General features: G+C 36.1%; 1 protein-coding gene across 5 annotated transcripts in view; it reads right to left on the bottom strand.

Moving 5' to 3' along the window:
- Positions 1-15,000, bottom strand: part of LOC115213422 (FMRFamide receptor-like) — a 252,318-nt gene that overhangs the window by 43,338 nt on the left and 193,980 nt on the right. Inside the window, exon 1 of one of the 5 annotated variants that reach the window (XM_036503638.1) lies at positions 1,006-1,018. The exons of the other annotated variants lie outside the window; for them this stretch is intronic. The gene's annotated coding sequence lies outside the window, so the exon portion shown is untranslated. Of the gene's footprint in view, positions 1-1,005; positions 1,019-15,000 lie in introns of those variants that run through there. 5 annotated transcript variants of the gene reach the window in all.

A 15,000-nucleotide genomic window follows, 5' to 3' on the forward strand; every position in this document is an offset into this window, starting at 1 on the left:
TAGAAGGGAAGAGGGAGAAAGAAATTCGCCAACGATTCATATATGGTTACATTTTGAAATGACTGGACAGGAATATATATGGAGAGAAGACGGGAGAGGTATGCAGTAATATATGTCTGGAAGATCCTGGAAGGAACTGTGCCAAATTTTGGCATTGTAAGCTACACCAATGCTAGAACGGGACGACACTGCATAGTGCCAAAGATCCCAGTAATGCCATCACGCTTCAGGACCAGCTTCTGCAACAGCCTGAGTTTCAAGGGCCCACAGCTTTTTAATATTCTTCCAAAGAGTCTGAGGAACTTGCACAAAGTAGATGTAGCGGTTTTTAAATCAAAGCTGGACATCTTCCTGTCAAGAGTCCCAGATGAACCTACTTCACGGCAAGAGGTGCAAATGAGAGTAGCTGTATCAAACTCCATTCTTCACCAAGTGCCACATATTAGACGAGGTTCGTCGTAATAACAGTGTAGCACAAAACGGCGGTGCATCAGCATGGCCGCAGCTCTGAGCTGAAACTAGAAAAAAAATATATATATATACATTGCAATACAAATGTATTACTTTCCACTCAAATAAAACACCATAAAAGTAGAAGTATAAACATAGAGTAGTGGTGCAATAAGGCACCTATGTTTACTGGAAAAAGCAGTCGAAAAAATGTATGGCGCTATTGTAAAACTTCAAAGTGTATACATTGGCAAAGTCGTGTAAGGGCAGCGAACAGAAAGAAATTTCGTCTAACCTCTTGGAAGAACATTTGGTAAATGGACAACCCAGAATCAGATAATCTAGTACCAAGTTCTCGGACTCTTGAAATTCGTTTGTTATCGCAAATTTGATTAGTCTTCTTCAGCCAGATTAACCTGGAGAACATTTCAAATGTTGCTATATCAGTGTCAGTATGCTCGCCTGAACGCCTAGCCGTTAACAGGACCGAGAACAGTGAAAACGTTTTCGATGAAAAATTAAAATATTGCAAAATAGCGTCATAAATTTGTCGACTGCTATTTCCAGAATACATTGGTGCATTGTACCACTACTCTCTCTCAATATATATATATATATATATATATATATATATATATATATATATATATATATATATATATATATATATAATATATATATATATGTATACATACATATACATATATATACATACATATATATATATATATATATATATATATATAAATTTATATATACATATGTATGTATCTATATGTGTATGTATACGTGTATGTATATATACATTGTCTTAGATACACAATGACAGAATGCAGGAGATATTTCGTACTGAGGGCAAGAGTGCACGCAAATATCTGAATCATATTTCCTTCCACCTGATTGGCACCATGAAGCAAGTAAACGCTGGAAAGTTCTAAGTACGACGACTAATATGTAGACCAGATAAATAATAGTATTGAATGAATTCTGTAGGCCACACATGATTCGCAAGTTTCATAAATGATATACCAGATTTCTCGTGTCAATAGATACAGATCTCCTTAACAATGAATAATGTGTTGGCAGAATACCTAAATATATAACTAAATAACTTTCATTGACCGCTGGAAATAATACGGATTAGATCAAATGCAGCGCAGCATATTACAACGAATTTATCATTGTCAATTATAAAACTGACATAGGATTCTCAACGGTTCACAGTTTATTACAGAAGTCTTAGAGTGTATTGTACACATTTCATATGAAAAGTACTTAACGTAACGCACATCCACACGCACATCTCTCAGCATAAACTATCATACACATGAGTGAGCATATACACAAGCTCGTATCAATACGTAACTACTGATATATATTATATAAATCGTATATATTTACATAGATACCTATATACATACATACATATATATATAAGATCAGCAACAATTTAGATTCAAATGAATATGGTACTTAATTTAGATGCACCAGAATTTTGAATGGTGTTACCCATAAAAATTTGCGGGATGATTATAATCAAAAATAAGCAACAAGAATGACTCCGGTGATTTGGTACAATTGTTTCGTACTAAAACATTTTATTAAATTTTCGTACTACAACATTTTAATAAAATGTTGTAGTACGAAACAATTGTACCAAATCACTGGAGTCATTCTTGTTGCTTATTTGTGATTATATATATATATATATATATATATAATAAGCAACAAGGACATCCAAGGTAGTGTAGTACAATCGTTTCATGCTACTTAATTTAATTAAACAATATTTAATTAGATGAAGTAGCATGAAACGATTTTACTACACTACCTTGGATATCCTTGTTGCTTATTTTGATTATAATCACCCCATTTGATTTATATAGATAATACACCTTTAGAACAAGAGAACGAGAAACCATGATGGTCCTCTGGAGGACACTTGTCCTAAGCCACTTTCACTATTGCTCTCAGTTATGGTCACCATCCAGTGTCAAGTTGATCACAGAGCTCGAGGCGATCCAGCGTAGCTACACGAAGAAGATAGCCTCTATGCAGAATGTAAGCTACTGGGAAAGACTCAAGAGATTAAAACTATATTCCTTGGAGCGTAGGCAGGAAAGATATGCCATAATATACATCTGGAAGATCCTGGAGGGACGTGTCCCAAACTTTGGCATTGAGATTTACACAAATGCCAGAACTAGGCACTACTGCGTGGTGCCTGACTCCAAATTTGCCATCAAGATGTAGGACAAGATACTGTGAGGGCCTGGGCTTCAGAGGCCCACAGCTCTTCAATATCCTCCCGAAGAACCTGAGAGACCTGCATGGAGTGGATGCAGATGTCTTTAACATGAAACTGGATCTCTTCCTGTCAGGTGTCCCAGATGAACGAACTTCACGGCAGGAGGTGCAGATGAGGGCAGCTGCATCGAACTCTCTCATGCACCAAATGGGAGTTGCTAAAAAGCTTTCGTGAAGTAAAACCAAGTAGCAACACCAAATGGCGGTGCCCCAGCATGGCCACAGCTCATGAGCTGAAACTAGAATCAATCAATCAAAACCATACCAAATTCTTGTGCCTTGACTTAAGTACCAATTTTCATCTGAATCTAAATTTTGATGAACTTATATATATATATATATATAATATATATATATATATATATATTATATATATATATATATATATGCATGTATGTATAAAACAAAGATATTTTATTACACACGCATAGAAGTATAGGAAGAATAGAAGTTGAAAATGCACTAAGAATAGTTAAAATATTTTTTATTAAAATATTTGAAGCCTTAACTGGTTTCACAGTTTACACTGATTTTCAAAAGGTTCAAATAGGAAGGCGTGGCATATGTCGTATCTGTCTTGAAGATTGCCATGTGTTTAAAGGATGTCCATGGCTCAAATTAGAATATATTTTGAATAGGATTTGATTGGTACAGGATTGTCACATGACTGGTCATTGAAATTTTTGTAGGTTCCTCGCTACCTCGTCCTTGTGTTAGTATCAAGTGACAATGTTTGGCGTCTTAAGTTAAGGCTGACACGGTTGACTGAACAATTCTAAACAATCAATGCTCTGAATGTTTTCTGTCAAGTGTTTGTAGGGAATGAACTCATAATTAAGTTTATAACCTTTTTTTAAGTTTCCTGCTACGTCCGTGCGTTAGTGTCACGTGGCAATATATTTTGTGCCTGAAAAGATGGTCCACACGGTTGATTGAATATGTTTAGTTATAATCAAAACAGACTAAATTGAATCTGGTGGAAGAGTTGTCCAATGGTTAAAATTTAGCTTCCTCATGATAATTGGCAGAATGAATTTTGTGTATAGTTATTTGTGCATGTATTCTGTTAAAGTTTGCTAAGTCTTGGTTTGTACTTTTGTATGAAAGTATTTTCTTTGTTTATCCGTGCTTCATCTGTAGTATCCGCTGAACATATGTAGAGTGGGAGGACCTGGGATTTGGAAGACTTAATTTTTTGTACATATGTCTATGTGACCACTCAGTGGGATCTGTCTAGTACGGGGGTCTTGTATATTTTGTTAGTGAATGGTTAGTCTATTTCTTAGACTAAGCTTTGACCTAAGTAATCTTCAGTACATCCTTGACATTTGATAGCGTATATTAAACTCCTTGAAGGACACGTAAAGCGATTTTTTACGGTAAAACTCCGTCTTGACTTGAATTGGTCTGGTGCGTCTTCAATAAGGTTGACGCAGGTCCCGCAAATGGGGCTGTCACACTTTTTGCCTGTTGGTGTAGGAAATGTGGGAGGTAATTTAACACTCGTGAGGAATGTTTTGAAGGACTTTGTTTTTTACTTCTGATTTTTTTGTGCATTTCAAATGTTTGTTTCATACTTGGGTCTTGTTTTAGTAGTGGGATGTTCTGTTCAGGTGGATAATATTGTAAGCTTCAGTTTTTCTTGTCTTGTGTTTTGTAATAAAGGATAGCTCATTTGATGTATCTGGAGCGTTTTTCGCTTTTCGTAGTTCTTTGATAGTTATTGGTTTGACATATTCTATTGGTTTGTCTATTAGTTTTAATGAATATTGCCCCTTAAGTAGCACTTGTTTTAGTTTCTGTAGTCTTTTATTACGAGGTTCAGGATTTGAAACAATTGTGCAGATTCTTCTTGCTAGATTGAAGGGGATATTATTCTTCCTGTGTTTGGGATGGCATGAGGAGAATAGTAAGTATTGTTTAGAATCTGTTTGTAGTGGATATCTGTTTCAGTAATTTTATTTCTTTTGAAGATTAGTATATCCAGGAATGATAGATGAGTTTTACTGTATTCCATGGTAAAGTTAATATTATTGTTTATGCTGTTGATTAGAGCTTTGAAATCTATAAGTTGTCCAAATGTGTGCGTCCATATGATTAGGCAGTCATCTAAGTTACGTTTCTAGTTTTCTAGTTGATATTTGTAGAATTACAAGCCATATATTAATTTAGATTGTTCATATATCTGCACCTCCATAGATGCCATGACGAGATTGGCGTACGTCGCAGCAAATTCTGTTTCCATCGCAGTCCCAGATATTTGTTTGTAAATATTGTCATCGAGTCAAAGATGTTAGTTTTCGAGGATAAACTTTAATCCTTCAGTGATGAAATTCTTTTCAGTTCTCTCCGGAATTTCACGAGGGAATATCTCAGGCTAGAAATTTATTGCCTCTAGTCCATATTGATGGGAGATTGTGGTACATTGTTTATGGATTTGGGGAGGTGATTTAACAGGTCCAGATCATCCCAGACAAGACTTTGTATGTATTTTAAAATAGGCTTTAGTACTACATCTAAAAAGTTGTTCAGTCTGTGTTTCACAGTTCGGGCCTTCCACGACTGGTCTAACTTTAAGGTCGGTGGGATATTGTATATTTACGCAACTTGAAGTTGGTTCTTTACATGTATTCTTACTAGTTTGATTCTCATAGATTTTGGGGAGACCGTAGAAGTAGCTGGTCTTGCAATCAAAATGGGTCAGGTAGTTACATTCTTTCTTTGTCAAACCTTTTTGATGTATGTGAATGTGTGTGTTCAGTTTAGTCATTGTCTTTGGTTTTCGGTAATTACTTACCTTTTCGTAGTGAGTCACATCTTGTAACATAGATAGGACATCCCATTTGTAGTGTTCTATATCCACAATAACTATTGCACCTGCCTAATCTTCTTCCTTAATCATAATGACGTTATTGGTTTTCAGTTCATGTATAATATCTCATCCCATTCGAGCTGTATTGGGTTTGATCTTACGGTGTAGGAGTTCTTTATAAAGAAAGATAGAAATAAAATCACAAAATGTATCTAAAGCTTTATTCTTACCTTTCGTAGACTTGTAATTGCACTTATTTCTTACAATCGAATCGTCCCTGATTTCTTTATCCTGCCATTTCTCTGTTAGGCATAGTTTCCTACAGAACTGTGAAATGTCGTTCTGTATTTCATTGGTGTTAGGGTGCTGCGGTGTTAGGCCTTTTGATACAATACTAATTTCTTGTACTGAGGCAGTATTTTTCGATAGGTTAATTATCTGCGGTTTCTTCCATCTGGTGTCGAGAACGCTGTCGATTAGATCTAAGAAATGGTTTTTCAAAGGATTCCGTTTCTTACTACTTATATATCCGAGGACATTTTCCCTGTTAACTTGTGGTCTTTGGCATCGATTTTGGATATTTTTTGTCCTGGACTGTATTTGTTTCTTTCTGTAATTATTTTTCAAGTTGATATTTTGAATCCCTTTTGGATGTCGTCGGATTTGCGGGAAGTTTAGTTCAGTCGGAGGGAAAACTTCGATTGTTCGCGTTGGATTATTTTGTTGTCGAATTAGTCTTGAGTTTTCTTTATGGAGCTGCCGACTATCTTGATTATAACTAAACAAGTTCACTCAAGCATGTGGCCCACTTTTTAGGCTCAAAATGTATTGTCACCTGACACTAACGCACGGAGACACACACACACAGACACACACATATATATACATACATATATATATGGACGGTGCTGAGTTGTCAAACATTTATACCAAATTTTCTCGAAACAACTTGAACGTCCGTCCCATAGGCCTCCCCTTTGAAAAACACTGATTTAACCTAAATTTGGGACACCAGCAAAAGAAGAAATAAAGATAGACATTTTTTCTATTAAAAAAAAAACGATTTTATTCACACAAATATGCAACCGAAGAGTTTAAAGTACCAGTAATGAGAAGGCTGTTGACTGGGAGAACAGGGAGAACAAAAACATGGTTTAAACAGTAAGCTTGGCAGGAAAGAAACGCGCCTTTAAGCAGTACAAAAATAACAAAAAAATGGAAGTCTCAGTTATATACAGGTTGAAGGAAGAAAAGCGATGTATGCAAATGGGTTAGCTGGAGGTAAATCTAGATGGAAAAGCATGATGAATTTATGAGAACGTACCTGGGAAAATAATAAGTTTATCCGATAAAACATGTAGGAAATCAACGTGCATTTTTTCTCGCTCACGCGTATTATCGATCGCAACGGCTGATGTACTTGTGCGTACAAATGCACGTTTCCACGTCTTTATCGATCGCATTCTCACCTGGAATCGATTTTTGAAATTTTTTTAAGACTTATACACGCCCTGATGCCGTCGGTATCTACATATCAAATTTGAGCGCAATCGGATGGAGGATGCTCGAGACCCTTGAAGACACACACACACACACAGACAGAACGGATTATATATATATGTAGGGAGAGAGAGAGAGTTTGAGAGAGAGAGAGAGACATAGTTTGAAGTGATGTACAGATATTGTATATTCTTTTCTATTCTTTTCTTCTCTAGGCACAAGACCCGAAATTTTTTTTGGGGGGGAGGGACAGTCGATTTGGTCGACACCAGTACACAATTGGTACTTTTTTTATCGACTCTGACAGGATGAAAAGCAAAGTCGACCTCGCCGGAATTTGAACTCAGTACGTAAAGACAGACGAAATACCTATTTCTTTACTACCCACAAGGGGCCAAACACAGAGAGGACAAACAAGGACAGACAAACAGATTGAATCGATTATATCGACCCCAGTGCGTAACTGGTACTTATTTAATCTACCCCGAAAGGATGAAAGGCAAAGTCGACCTCGGCGGAATTTGAACTCAGAACGTAGCGGCAGACGAAATACCGCTAAGCATTTCGTCCGCCGTGCTAACGTTTCTGCTAGCTCGCCGCCTTAATAAAAATAATAATCTTTTCTACTCTAGGCACAAAGCCCGAAATTTTGGGGGAGGGGGCGAGTCGATTACATCGACCCAGTACGCTGCTGGTACTTAATTTGTGGACCTCAAAAGGATGAAAAGCACCGTCGACCTCGGCGGAATTTGATCGCAGAACGTGAAATACCGGAAAGCATTTCACCCGGCGTGCTAACGTTTCTGCCATCTCGCCGCATTGGTCATATTGCATATTAAGAATAACAAGGTAGTCAGAATGTTGGATGTTTGTACATATTCTTTTCTTTCCATCTTATTTACAGTGTAAATAAAATGTAAACAATAATCCGTATATATATAACCATCTAAAATTCTAACTACCTTATTATTCTAAATATATATATATATATGTAATATAAGTTATTATTATTATTGTTATTATTATTATTATTATTATTATTATTATTATTATTATTATTATTATTATATCATCATCATCTCTCTCTATATAAACGGCAGTTTGTCTGTGCGTTTTCTGTGTGTCTGTTTTCTCGTACCCTCACTCTGACCACGGCTTTCAACCGATTCTGATGAAACTTGACACACACATAGCCCAATGTCATAATTCAAAACTAACGCAGCGAAAATTTTGAAAAGTTCCCCCAGTTCTGAAAAAAATCGATAAATTCGACATGGGGTCGAGAATCAGAAACCCAAACCATAGACCGTCTAGGGGACGCAACTCCACCTTTTTTAACTCTGAAAAAAATTTACCATCATTTTTTTTCTATTTTTTGGCTATAACTCTCTAAAAATGCTTTATAGTTATTTCCCTTACAAACCTGAGCAACGCCGGGCGATACTGCTAGTGAACGATAAAATCTATATAGGATTGTACCAGGTAGCTAACATATTAAACCTTTTAGGTATAAGTTAATACAGAGTATATAAATTTTCTTATAATAATTATTCAGAGTATATAGATAATATATATATATATCTGTGTGTGTGCTTATACATGGTTGTCTTTATGTATAGTTGCCAACTACATGTAGTTGCCCTTATTAATATTATTATTATTATTATTATTATTATTATTATTATTATTATTATTATTATTATTATTATTATTATTATCATCATATACATATATATATATATATATATATACATACATACACGACGGACTTCTTTTGGTTTCTGTCTACCAAATCCATTCAAAGTGTTCTAGTGGGCGTCCGAGGCTATAATACAAGTAACTTGCCGAAGGAGTCAGTCAATTCGACTAAACCCGGAATTAAGTGTTTAGGAAGCAAGCTTCTAACCACACAGCCACGCCTGTGCCCATATGCATAAGCACATACGTCCATTAATTCATTTATGGTTGTCAGCATGTGCACATATATTCATGCTCTCATGTTTACGTAAATACGTACCTATATCTATGCATAAACGCTTACATATATTTATTTATAGATTTATACATATATACATACTTACACACATATCAATTACGTCGGCATAAAGTGCTATTCGCTCTTTCATAAAATCAATATTTTTCTCTAATTTGTAAACCACTCCGAATTTAACAGAAATAACTGATCGCGCTTGTTTGAATTGATAGAAAGATGAGCTAGCTTATAAACCAACGTTGCAGAACCAAATTGACAATATTTATTAGGAATTTTGATACAAGGCCAGCAAATTCAGGGAAGAATATAAGTGGATTACATCGACCCAAGCGCTCAAATGTTACTTATTTTATCGACACCAAAAAGATAAAAAGTACAGTTGCCCACAGTAACAACGCTAGGACGGATGAAATGCCGCTAGTCATTTTTCCCGGCCTGGTAACAATTCTGCCACCTCGGCGCGTTATAAAGCGACAATATTAAAGAGGTGTAAGGCGGCGAGCTGGCAGAATCCTTGGCACACCGGGCGAAATGCTTAGCGGTATTTCATCTGCCGCTACGTTCTGAGTTCAAATTCCGCCGAGGTCGGCTTTGCCTTTCATCCTTTCGGGGTCGATTAAATAAGTACCAGTTACGCACTGGGGTCGGTATAACGACTTAATCCGTTTGTCTATCCTTGTTTGCCCTCTCTGTGTTTAGCCCCTTGTGGGTAGTAAAGAAATATGTTATTTCGTGTGTCTTTGCGTTCTGAGTTCAAATTCCGCCGAGGTCGACTTTGCCATTCATCCTTTCGGGGTCGATAAATTGTAGAAAAGAATATTAAAGAGGTATACAACACGTGGTTGGTTATTACATAAGCCTGGGGTGAGAGAAATTTGAACTGAACTACCACACTTAGCGGTAAAATATTCCGTTTGATTTTGGAGGATTTCGCGATGGGTAACCTGAAGAAAGTGAAAAGCTATCAGATGCGAAATGTCCCAAAGACATTAATAGTGGAGAAATAATTAACTGTATGTAAGAAAATCAATAAAACCCATCATATACAATGATCTTAAAGATTCCGCCGAAGAGAAAATTGCAATGAAAAAGGCCAACCGCCAAAAGGGAGAAAATACAGATATGATAATAATAATAATAATGAGAGTTATTAATACTCAGTTACTCGGGAACATAATTGCTGCTTATGAACGTGAAAGATAAAAACAATTTGAAACAGGGCTCACCGAAATATTTGAAGAGAACTTCACTATTCGTATCAAGAAATCTCGAAATAAAATATCGACTATGGCACAAATTAAGAGAAAACCCTGTTGCTGTTTGTTCCTTCTAGAGCCACGCCTGGCTCAGAAGGACCAGTTTCCCGGTTCCCTTGGCGTATAGGTTCCCCACCTGGACGGGACGCCGGTCTGTCGCAGTTGAGCTGCAAGAGGACAGAATGAGAGATAGTTGTGGCGAAAGAGTCAGCAGAAGTTCGCCATTACCTTCTGCCAGAGCCGCGTGGAGCTTAGGTGTTTTCGCTCATAAACACACACATTGCACGGTCTGAGATTCGAACCCGCGATCCCTCGACCGCGAGTCTGCTACTCTAACCACTCGGCCATGTGCCTCCACAAAAGAAACACCTACAAACGTGATATTAACAATGGATAGAGATCAAAAGTTAAAGTGTTCTAAGCGTGTTGACCTTGAATTTAATACTGATTTTTATTGCGATAATTATTTGGAGCAATCGAATCAATAAACAAAATGAACATTTTCAAACTAAGACAACACCCGACAACACCCGACTAATAAATTCATGGATCAGTTGTTGCAACATCGCGATAGGCATTTCAAATTCTATGAAAAATTCCAACAGTTGACCCAACGAGATATAAACAAAAATAGCATTTAAGTGCGGGTTGCAAACGCTAAGAAAAACTTTTGAATTAATAGAAAGGACTAAACTGTGCAACTATCAACCATAAATTAGCATTCAACATACGAAATTCACAGCAAGTAGTATTGGTATTTGTGTTTTCTTTTTCCATATGCTAAATACTGACGACGCCAAGGGAGAGTTAAATCTGGAAATATAACAAAAATAGCATTTAAGTACGGACTACAAGCGGCAAGACAAAACTTTAGAATTGGAGGAAATGACTAAACTGTAGAGATATCAACCATAAATTTGCATTCAATACACGAAATTCGTAACATGTAGTATTGGTATGTCCTTCAATATTTTTTTCCATCAGCTGAATACTAACGACGCCAATGGACAGATAAATCTGGTCATAAAACTCACCGTGGTCATATGAATATTCGTTGTGAAGTCAAACACCTTTCTTCAATTGACTTGCAAATTACGAATATTAATCCTGACGATAATATACACCTATGACCTCGGAGAATATTATGGCCAGATTTAACTGTCCTTCGGCGTCGTCAGTATTTAGCGTATGGGGAAAAATCATTGGACAAAATACCAATACTTGTTATTGTGAATTTCGTGTGTTGAATGCTAATTTATGTTTGATAGTTGTACAGTCTAGTCCTTTCCTCTAATTCAAAAGTTTTTCCTTGGAGTTTGTAGCCCGCACTTAAATGCTATTTGTTATATCTCGGTGTGTTATCTACTGGCATTTTTTCATAGAATTTGTAATGTCTCTCGCGATGTTGCAGCAATTGATCCATTAATTTATTCGTCAATGATCGGGTGTTGTCTTAATTTGAAAATTTTCATGTGAATTGTTTCGATCGCTCACCTCCAAATAATTATTTCAATAAAAATCCTCACAAAATTCAAAGTCAAAACACTCAGAACTTTAACTTATGGCCCACTTTCAGTTGATCCCTCACTGATAATATCACGTTTGTAGGTTTTTCTCTTAATTTGTACCATAGTTGTTATTTTATTTCATGATTTGTGGATACGAATAGTGAAGTTTGCTTCAAATATTTCAGTGAGGTCTGTTTCAAATTGTTTGCATCTTTCACGGATTCGAATGGCCTGCTTACCTCCCTAGTCTCCAACGACGTAAATGTAACTATCTTGCAATTGAGGATAACATTACATGTGGCGATGTTGTATCTAAAACTTGATTGACAAAGGAATACCTTCCGTGTATTTCGGGGGATAAAAAGGCCTGACCTGCTCACATTTAATAAGGCCATATCCCATAATGTCTTTGCAGTACTAGCACTATGGTGATTTCAGATTTTGATTCAAGGCTAGCAATTTTGGAAAGTAGATAAGTCCATTACATTGACTCCAGTGTTCAAATGATGCCTATTTTATAGACCCTGAAAGGGTGGAAGGCAAGATCAATCTCAGTAGGATTTGAAATCAGAACGTAGCGACAAACGAAACTTCGCCAAACATTTCGCCAGTTCTTCTAAAGATTCTGCTAGCACACCACCCTTACCAGCACTAATGTTCATATTTAGAATACTACACTAGACGCTTGATATGAGCTGTAACTTAGGTATCAGGATGCGGAAGATAGTAACTTTTCGCACCAGCAGTAACATTGACAGAATTTAATTCAGATGTTGGTGGATACACAGAATATTAAGATCAATACAAATAGCTTTAAATCCCGCTAGGGGAAAACGAGCGCATGGTTTGTATATAAGACAGTCATAGCAACAACATCTTGAAAGTTGTTCATGATATATTGGCTAGATATTTAGAGAATGCATCAACTTTCATATGACCTAAAGGGAATATGACGACCAACTTGTAAAAATCCATGGAAGAGACAAATATGATATCAGTAGACAGTAAAACATGCGTATATATCATTCAGATGACAGCGTAATAAACTAGAGAATAATATTGTCAAGACGAATAGCCTCTTTTAAATATGCGATAGATACACTACATTCGAGGATATGCCTTCGCTGTGTAAGAATAACTAATAAACTAATAAACAACTAATAAACAAACGAAAATGCTTGTTTCCAAACTACCAAGTTGTGAGAAAAAATGACGAGTATACCATAGCAGTAATGACGACATCGAACACAACATAGTTGCACACGAAAGTACCGTAATCCAATCAGGGACGTTTTAAGTGGCAAGTAATACCAGTCAAATCTTTCTCAATTTTAAGTTATTTTCTTATCAAAAGACATATTCGATAATGTGATTTTTGGATCCCATTTCTAAAGCAAACAAACAGGACCGTTACGATTAAACTACCTTCCATCATAGGATTACTTGATTAATGTTGACTTATGGTTAAAACAAAACACTATTATAAAATTCTCCCATGGGACATGACATTATTGCCAAAAGCACTTATACCACGATCCGTCATAGGGATTGTTTTGACTGCCAAACAAAAATACTCCAAGCAGAATGTATCAACATTTTTACAAATAAAATAAATAGTGGTGAAACATCGCGAAAAAAACCCCAGTTATCTGATGCAGACACCACAGACCTGTTACTTTTCTGAGATAAGAAATAAGGCACTTTTTTTGTAGAATAGATCTGTTACTGAGCGGATATCGCTGACATAAACTTTTTCAATGATCAGCTGCAAAACTTAAAAATTCTAGAACCCTAGTTATAAATGTTTTATTGGTCACTTATAATATGCACACGGATCTATTTAAGAACAAACATGGGTCTAGTTAAGAAAGGACAAAGTGAAATACTGTCTCGCTCCACGAAATTCAAATAGTTTCTGAAACAGTAAATGTTAGTAAAACACACGTAAGATCTTACAGTTAAGTTTTGTAGAATAAAGAAATACGAACCATGATGTATATATTTTCAAACTCACATACTTACAGATGCGCACACGCGCGAGCGTGTGAGTGTATACAACTTTTTTTTATTCCATTCGCATTCACATTTGAGGGGCACTTTCCTTTCAAAGTATTTTCTCATTATTGCGCATCTTTGGCTGTGTAACATTGCAAGCAAGCATGATCGAACTTCACTTTTAATGTATTATAGATTATTTTACTCTATGTTTGGTATGCCAGTATTATTTTTTTCATCTTGTTTTGTATGGGCTTGCTTGTGTGTGTGTATGTGTGTGTGCATGTGAGTGTGTGTGCAAATATTCATACATACATATATATATATATATATATAGAAGAGAGAAATGTATATATACACATACATACACACACATACATACATACAAACATACATATACCCTGTGTATATTAAATTATATTTATCAATCGCTGGATGGAGTATATTTTTCATTACTCGCACTAACAACAGAGGCTTTTCAACTAACTAATCTACTCTATCCAAAAACATAAGGAAGAAAATTGTTTCATTACATTTAAACGGTTCCAGATAAACCACTTACACACGCGTATATCTTTGCAATCAGGTTTTATTCGAAAGTACATGGTGCTCAAACAATGACTAAAGTGAAGCATCATTTAATATCTTTTCAAAGATTTGCTATTAAGTTAGCCATATCCAAGTTCATTACTGGCCGAAACTTATCTATATGTCTAAGTATCCATAAATATATATGTACGTATGTATCTATGAATGTATATATGTATATAGGCATGAATGTATCTCTCTCTCTCTCTCTCTATCCCCTCTCTCTGTATATATAATGTTACTTATTATTATTATTATTATTATTATTATTGAGTGAGAGAGCAGTGCATGCCATCAAAGTGACACTGGGGTAAAATATACGAAGCCCAATATACCCATCATGACTACCCGTCTGATAAAGGTACACCAGGCACATGCATCACAACCATATGTGCACGACATGGTGATCTCATATCAAGATAAACAGCACATGACCTTGCAGGTGGGGCCCAGTTAGAATTTTCTTCAGGTTGAGTAGCCCATCCCGCTCAAAAGGTCCCTGAATAAGGATTGTTTAAGGATGTTGAAAGAACCACCCATGTTTCCAGAGGTGAATTATTCAAACCCCAAAGAATCCCTCTCAACATATGG

This window comes from Octopus sinensis, linkage group LG6 (assembly GCF_006345805.1).
Source record: "Octopus sinensis linkage group LG6, ASM634580v1, whole genome shotgun sequence".
NCBI classification, from domain to species: domain Eukaryota; kingdom Metazoa; phylum Mollusca; class Cephalopoda; order Octopoda; family Octopodidae; genus Octopus; species Octopus sinensis.